This window comes from Dipodomys merriami, unplaced genomic scaffold, assembly GCF_024711535.1.
Source record: "Dipodomys merriami isolate MVZ:Mamm:240054 unplaced genomic scaffold, mDipMer1.0.p SCAF_2, whole genome shotgun sequence".
NCBI classification, from domain to species: domain Eukaryota; kingdom Metazoa; phylum Chordata; class Mammalia; order Rodentia; family Heteromyidae; genus Dipodomys; species Dipodomys merriami.
Window position 1 is genome coordinate 40,461,125 of NW_027203381.1, and position 8,895 is coordinate 40,470,019.

Sequence of the window (8,895 nt, forward strand, 5' to 3'; positions counted from 1 at the left end):
GATCTCCTAGGGGTGGCAGAACTATTCCACAGCTTCCCTGCAAGGCTGATACTAGGGTGTAGTTTGTCAAAGTGTTACCATTAGGTATATCTATATGATTAAGCCATGCCCTGACATCTTTGGAGAATTGGTTTCCAGGATCCTCACAAAGGTACCAAACCCCACCGATACTCAAGTTCCTTAGATGAAATGGCATAGTACTTGCATATCACCTATGTATATCCTGTATGTTTTACATCATCTCTGCAACACTTACCATTCAAAATCCAATGCCAATGTCATGTAAATAAATGACTGCTACCCTATATAGTTTTGGGAATTAACATAATAAAAAGCCTACCTATTCAGGATAGATAAAATTTGTTTCCTGCATATTTTTTACCAGTGTTCACATCTGAATCCTCAGATGTGAAAGCCTGACTATATTCTCAAATTTAGATGGAAAGGGAATTTGAGCAATGCAGACAATTTTAAAAAGAGAAGTGGAAGAATCGGTACCCAAGAATCCAGGCAGAGGGTGCAGAAGACTTCTTCCTATTAAGTGGCTCTCTGTTTTCTCTCAAAGTGTCACTCTTCAGATCAATGGCTTTTCAAACAAATGGAAAGTGACAACACCAGTTCTTTTCTTCTTAGTGTTTTCAGTGCCAAATATATTACTTAATTCAAAATACTTATATGAAAATGTAAAAGATAGAGATTTTTGTTTTACTCAATTCTCCATTAAAAATGGGTCTACCCATATTTGAGTCTAAGAATTGGAGGGGACAGTAGTGAGACAGTAGTGAGATTTGAACTCAACACCCTACAAGCTTGCTAGTCAAGCACTCTTCCATTTGAGTCCCATCTCTAGGCATTTCCTGGGCTTTGTGCCCAGGCCAGTTTGGGAATGTGATCCTCATACTCATTCCTGGGGAATATATAGGAACACACAACCGCACTCATACTGTTTTGTTGATATGGGAGTGGGGTTCTCAGCCTGGGCTGGTCTCATGCTTGAGATCCTCCAGATGATCTAGGATTGTGGTGATGAGGTATTCCACCCAGTAATTCTAAGGATTCTTGGACATGTTTTAATCATAGGTGGTACTAAAGTTTGAACCAGAACCTTGTATTTGCTAGACTGGCACTCTCCTATGAGCCATGTCTCCAGCAGATTCTAAGAAATCTTTTTTTTTTTTTGCCAGTTCTGGGGCTTGAACTCAGGGCCTGGGCACTGTCGCTGAGCCTCTAGGCTAGCACTCTACCACTTGAGCCACAGTAAGACTTCTGACTTTTTTTGTTTATATGACACAGAGGAATCGAACCCAGAGCTTCATACATGCTAGCAAAGCACTCCACCACTAAGCCACGTTCTCAGCCCTAAGAAATCTTTTTCTTTCTTTCTAAAATTTTTTTTAAAATATTATTTTATTTTATTTGAGAACATACTGTACAGAGGGGCTACAATTACATGGGCAGGATAATGCATACATTTCTTACCAAGCATTGCAGCCTCCTCCTTTGTTTACCCTTCACCTCCCTTCCCAGCCTCCCCCCTCCCCCCACCCAATTATACCCCCCTCTTCCCCCCCCACCGACTTTGTAAAGCTGGTTTTGACATGACATTTTGTACTTCTCATTGTTGCAACAGGTCCACCTGAATCCTTAAACGACTTGTTTGCCCCCATCTCCTCCACATGTTATACTGACATCAAATATAGTGAAAGCGGGGGTTACACTGTGGGGGAGGGACATACAAAGCAACAAAGAAATAATCTTATAAATGCGTTAGAAACATATGCATGAAAGAAACGAAAACTTTAAAATACATATTTAAGGGTTCATTTTCCTAACATCACATTATCTGACCTTTTCAGCTTGACTCATACCTATACTAGATATTGCAAATAAGGGAAACCATGGGACCTATGCTTCTTTGGGCCTGGCTTACTTCACTTAATATAATTTTTTCCAAGCCTTTCCATTTCCTAACAAATGGTGCAATGTCATTCTTTCTGATGGAGGCATAGAATTCCATTGTGTATATATACCACATTTTCTTGATCCATTCATCTACTGAGGGGCATCTGGGTTGGTTCCATATCTTAAAAATATGGAACGCTTCACGAATTTGCGTGTCATCCTTGCGCAGGGGCCATGCTAATCTTCTCTGTATCGTTCCAATTTTAGTATATGTGCTGCCGAAGCGAGCACCTTTCTAAAATTTTTATTTATTTATTTATTTATTCATTCATTCATTTATTCATTCATTTTGATGCCCATATTGTTCCTTGAACCTAGGACCTTAAGCTCCTGCTTAACTTTTTGCTCATAGTTGGCACTCTGCCACTTGATCAGCACCTATAGCCCATCAAATTTGTTGGTTAATTGAAGACAGAGTCTCAGACTTTTCTGTCTAGGCTAGCTTTGAACCATAATCCTTAGAATTCTAGATCTTAAAGACTTCAGCTCATGTTTTCATTTTTTTCCCTGAAAATTTTATATTCAATTTTGACTTCATTTTTACATAAGATACAAGACTTAAGATATTTTTTTGTTTTCTTTTCTCTTTTTTAAATTTCATGCTGTAATTTGGGTAGGCATTGAATTTAACCTCTATTTCAACTTGAGGAAAATCGACACTTGCTACAGTGACTTTCCTCCATGCGTATGGCATGTCTCTGCATTTATTTAGCTCTGGTCTGATTTCTTTCAGCAGCAGCTACACAAGTCAAATACATGCTTTTTCAGACTCATACACACAAGCATTTATTTCTTTTTTAGAGCAATCATAAATGGTGGAGTGTTTTGTTGCTGTGATTTCTGTGATTTTATTCTTAGGGTATGCAAATAGAATATCAGATTTTAAGGCTTCTATATCCTATGACCTTGCCGGAGGACTTTTTGCTTTTTTTCTTTTTGACTCCTTGAGATTTTTCTATGTAGACAATAATGTTACCTGAAAACAAAAACATATTTTCTTTTTTATTCTGTATGCATTTTTATTTCCTTCTGTTACTTTATTACACTGCAGAGCATTGCCAAGTTGAATGTGAGTAGTGACCACAAACATCCATACTATCCTCAGTCTCAGCCCTCATAACCAAGTATAATGGTAACACTATATATATATATATATATATATATATATACATATATATCACCATTATATATGTGTTACCATTATACTATATATTATATATTATATATATGCAGGTATTCCATTTATTTATTTATTGTGAAAATACGGTACAGAAGGCTTACAAGGTAATATTCATTACCTTCATTTCTTATCAAGCATTGTTACCTCCTCCTTTGTTTCCCCTTCCCATTCCTTCCCATCTTCATCCTCCTGTTCCCTCCTCCTCCCACCCGCCGCCTCCGCACCAAAGTTGTAAAGTTGATTTTCGACATAACATCTTGTACATCTCATTGTTGCAATGGGTCCACCTGTATCCCTATTTAAACTAGCCATACAACAGACAAGGGCCTCATATCTAAAATATACCTGGAACTCAAAAAATTAAATCCACCAACAACAAATCCTCAAAGAAACAACTGCCTGATAAATAAGTGGGCTAGAGACTTAAAGAGAAACTTCTCTGAAGAGGAAAGAAGGATGGCCAATAGACACATGTAGAAATGCTCAACCTCTCTAGCCATAAAAGAAATCCAAATCAAAACAACATTGAGATACCCAGATGCTGGAGGGGATGTGGACAGAAGGGAACCCTACTGCATTGCTGGTGGGAGCGTAAACTTGTTCAACCACTTTGGAAAGTAGTATGGAGGTTCCTCAAAAGACTCCACATAGAGCTCCTCTATGATCCAGCAATCCCACTTTGGGGCATTTACCCAAATGATCACAAACAAGACCACACTAAAGCTGGCAGTACAACTATGTTTATTGCAGCATTATTTGCCATAGTTAAGATATGGAACCAACCCAGATGCCCCTCAGTAGATGAATGGATCAAGAAAATGTGGTATATATACACAATGGAATTCTATGCCTCCATCAGAAAGAATGACATTGCCCCATTTGTTAGGAAATGAAAAGACTTAGAAAAAATGTTAATAAGTGAGGTATTCTTTGTTAAATAGAGAAAGGTCTCCTTATTTCTGTTTTTCTAAGTGGATATAAAATGAGCTGTGGTAATGTGCACGTATGTAACTGTAAATAATCAGCAAGCCAAGTCAGGAGGATCACAAGTTTAAGGCTAGCCTGGGAAGAGTTAGTTTTTGTTATCTCAAAAGCAAAATACCAAACAAAAGGACTGGGCTTAAGTGTGAGACCAATCCCTTGTAACACACACACACACACACACACACACACACACACACACACACACACACACACACACAGATGTGGATGTAGAGTTTGTCAAATGTATCTAGTAATGTAGTAGTAGGCTAACCTAATGATGCAAATTTTCTTCTTTAGCCTAGGAATATAACAGGCTACATGACTGATTGAATTTTTAAATTTTAAACCAGGCCAGAGTAACTCCCACTTTGGCCATAGTGTAGAATTACTTCTGCTTATTCCTGAATTCTACTTGCTACTGTCTTATTAGTAATTTTTGAGTTTGTGTTCATGAGTAATGTGGTTCTGCCATTTCCTTTTTTTTTTTTTTGTATTTGTATGCTATTCACCTTATAAAATGAATTGGAAAGTATTCCCTTATCTATTTTTCTGGGAAAAATGTTTTGTGACACAGGGTCTTGCTCTGTAGCCTAGACTAGCTTTGAACTTACATTCCCTGTACCTTAGTCTCCCAAATACTGGTATTACAAGTGGGGACTACCAAGTCTAGATCATTAAATGCATCTTTACACATATTTTTATAATTGTTCTTTTAAAAATTATCTTTAGGAAGTTATCCAGGGGCTGGGAAGGTGGCTCAATGGTAGAGAGCTTGCCTTGCATGCATGTGGCCCTGGGTTCGATTCCCCAGCACCACATAAGCAAAAAGAAAAAAAGCCGGAAGTGGCGCTGTGGCTCAAGTGGTAGAGTGCTAACCTTGAGCTGAAAAGCTGAGGGACAGTGCCAATGCCCAGAGTTCAGGCCCCACAACCGGACCCCTCCCCCCATGAAAAAAGAAGTTATCCAAACAGGTTTCAATTCAACAAGTCAGCTTTTAAATACAATGTATCTTGTTCAGTGTCACCTACACATATCTTAAGTGCATTTTTAATATATCATGTATTTCCTAAATTGAATTTATTTATGATTGCCAATATCCCTGAAGCCTTGTTTGTAAATGTTTCCAGACTTTGGCTTATCTGAAGACATTGGCCCCTTTAGGCCTTTTAGGGCTATTTTCCAGAGCAAGCAATTGAACTAGGATTAAAAAGTCTTTTTTTTAAGTCTTTTTCATCTGGAAACTTAAATTAGAAAATATATTTCATAAATATATGTCATATATAATATATATTATTATACCACATAATAGATGTGTTATTATATATTATATATTAACTGAAAAAGGCCATAACATACACTCCACTTTAATCCATCTAGCCATATTATCAAGCTACATACTAGGAGAAGAAGAAATAAAACAGATTTAGGATTGCTCTTGAAAATCTCCTACTTGGATGCTGGTGGCTAATGCCCATAATCCTAGCTACTAGGGGGCAAGATTGAGAAGCTGATGGTTCAAGGTTAGCCCAGGCATAAAGATTCTTAAGAGCTCTTCTCAACTCATAACTAGGTGTAATGACATAGACTATTATTCTACTACAATTTAAAAAATCTAAAATAGGTAGATCATTGCTCTGACACGTGCCCAGGCGGGAAACAAGACCTTGGCTCAAAAATAACTAGCTCAACGGGGCTGGGAAGGTGGCTCAGTGGTAGAGCACTTGCTTTGCATGTTCAAGGCCCTGGGTTCGATTCCTCAGCACCACATAAGAAAAAAGCCGGAAGTGGCACTGTGGCTCAAGTGGTAGAGCACTAGCCTTGAGCTGAAGAGCTGAGGGACAGCACCCAGGCCCAGAGTTCAGGCCCCACGACCGGACACAAAAAATAAAAAATAAAATAACTAGCTCAAGCCAGTGCCAGTGACTCACACCTATGATTCAAGATACCCAAGAGGCTGAGGATCATGGTTCAAAGCCAGCCAGGGAAGGAAAGTCCATAAGACTCTCATCTCTAATTAACCACTAAAAATAGTTGGAAATGAAGGTGTGGCTCAGGTAATACAGCCTTGCACTCAGAAGTGCAAGACCCTGAGTTCAAGTCCCAGTACCAGCACAAAGCAGGCCCCTCGTTGGTGAGAAATGTAGACCTGAGGCAATATTTTCAGAAAAGTGGTAAGATCTAGAAGAGGGGTAGGGCTGGGATTTCCCACCTTTCCAAGGCCACTGCGCAAGTTCACGACTCTTATATAGTAAGTCACTCTAGGCTTTGCCTAATTCCACAGCCCAGGTAAGCCAGCCCACACATCCTAGATCTCTATTTAAAGTAATTTGTCCATCAACACCTATAAAAAAAAAAAAAAACACTGATCTGTGCCCATATCCTTTCTGAATTAGAAAGAATGAGGGGACAGTCCAATTGCTAAGGCTCTGAGGAGCAGACCTGGGGTATTTATTTACTGGTGGAGCCCCAGTCCTCTAACCCACCTCTCCTGTTATTACCCCCTAGGATCAACACAAAGCAGAGACCTAGCTCCCAGCAGGATGACCTATAAGTGACCCTTGGACCGACCTCACACTCTGGTCACTCTCACCAACAGATTTGTTTATTTTGCAACCTCAGAGCCTGTGCACCCTAAAGCCCTGGCCCTAGACTAAGTCCTTCGGAGTGGCCTGTCACTCACAGCTTAAGTGCATGTGGGATGGCTACATGATAGCCTGAGCTTCTTTTCCCAAACCTGATGTTTATGCTGTCCAGCAACAAGTAAGGACAGTGGGTGCTGAATTTAGTAAGTGGGAAGCCAGCTAGATGTCTCCAGCAGGCATTAGCCCTCACACCACACAATTATCAGCAGACCCCAGGAGTGCTTCTCTCTGCCCCTGTCCTCAGAGATTTAAAGATCTCCCAGTGATCTGAATTTGGCATCTCCATCTAAAAGACAGGCCTGTGGCCAGACCATTTCCCGAGAGCTTATTTTAATGGAACATAAGCACCACAGCTGTAGTCAAGACGAGAAGGAAGCTGTACTTTTTAACTCTGGGTGCTTCACAATGTGAAATGGTCGGCCCCACAGTCCCATGGGGCAATGTGTACAAGTGACAGTAATATCCTAGTGTTTACCTAAGAAAGACAGAGGCTGGCCAAGTTGTGTCACTGGATAGAATGATAACCAGCAAATCTAAAGCCAAAATGGATAGAAAAAAAGTTTCCTGGGACTCTGGTTTGGCTCAATGGCAGAGCACATACTTAGTGTGTATACAGTCCTGGGTTCAATCCCCAGCTCCATCAGCACCATTGGTAGGTAGATGATAGATAGATAGATAGATAGATAGATAGATAGATAGATAGATAGATAGATAGATAGATAGATAGATAGATAGAGCGATCGATAGAGCGATAGATAGACCGATCGATAGAGCGATAGATAGACCGATAAACAGATAGATCATCTAGTCACCCTTCAGTGCTCAGTGGTAATGCTTGGTAAAGGGAGTAGATCTATCTATTCAGGAGATTGAATTTACCCCTACTCAGGGCTAGCCCTCCACAATTTCTTAAAGACGTTTACAAATGGTTAAAGAAACCAAGCATTTTATCTAAACAAGACCAAAATGAAGAAAGATGACAAGTTCTAGAAATGGGCTTTTCCTCTCTTCCCAGCAGCAACTTTAGAATAGCTTGGCATCGTGAAGGAATGCTTTTTATTTGGCAGGCTGGAGGAGTGTGAGACACACCCCTGCGGAGGGTGAGGTGAGGGTCCTGCAGAAAATGGGGCTCTCCTTCTCGATCCCATTAAAGCCCTGCTGGCCAGTGACTCCCAAAGCCCCCATTATCAGCTTCAGCTTAAATAAACCTTCTGCCCAGCACCCACGGCCTCCCCGCAGAGCTGCCCGCCCATCCATCAATGTCACCTTTGCAGAGTGGCTGCCATGCCGGTTCATGATCATTAACCAGCCCTGGTGTGCTTTGTGTTAAAGCGAAGACACATCAAACACAGCCATTCGGTGGTGCCTTAAAGTTGCAGGAGACCAGGATGTGCTGGGATTGAGGTCAACCAAACTTGACACCAGCTTTGGCAAAAGGTTAAAAAAAAATGAATGAGCTCTTGGCAGAATGCCACAGTACCCTTTCCCTCCCTCAATGCCACTTTCAGGGCTAGGAAGCGAAATTAAAAAAAAAATGGGGACAATGGGCACTTGGGTTAAAAAGGAGGGACAGAAAGGATGTGTGTAAATGACAGCCACAGCTCCCTGCTTTCCCCTCCCGCAGGGGCCCTGTGGTGTGGCTCTGTCTGTCCTGATGTGCCCCACCCCCACCCCCACCTGGGCAGAACCGAAGCCCCCAGAAGGTGGGCTCTGCTGGATCATGGCACACCATTTCTCACTCCCAGCTCAAATCCCGGGAAATGTAGCAGACTGGGCCATTACTTTCCTAGTCCATTTCCCAGAGGTTTACAGGCTAGGCGAGTTTGTGAAAGGGTGTGTGTGTGTGTGTGTGTGTGTGTGTGTGTGTGTGTGTGTGTGTGTGTGTGTGTGTGTGTGTGTGTGTGTGTGTGTGTGTGTGTGTGTGTGTGTGTGTGTGTGTGTGTGTGTGTATCTTAGTGCTCCTGCTTACCTTTTGAGGTTTCTCCTGGGGCCCACTGTTTAACAAAGACATTTGCTTTGCTTATCATGACTTCTCTGTAGCCAGGCCCCGCTTAGGGAAATGACCTTGAGAGGTCTTTAGAGAAGGAAGAGGGAGCTGGTGGTGTGAACTGTTGTTGTTGTTTTTTA

General features: G+C 41.1%; 1 non-coding gene across 1 annotated transcript; it reads right to left on the reverse strand.

Moving 5' to 3' along the window:
- Nucleotides 1-2,086: 2,086 nt before the first annotated feature.
- LOC138832734 (U6 spliceosomal RNA) lies at nt 2,087-2,193 on the reverse strand. The gene has a single exon (XR_011373665.1). It is a non-coding gene; the product is annotated as a U6 spliceosomal RNA (small nuclear RNA).
- Between the last annotated feature and the right edge of the window lie 6,702 nt (nt 2,194-8,895).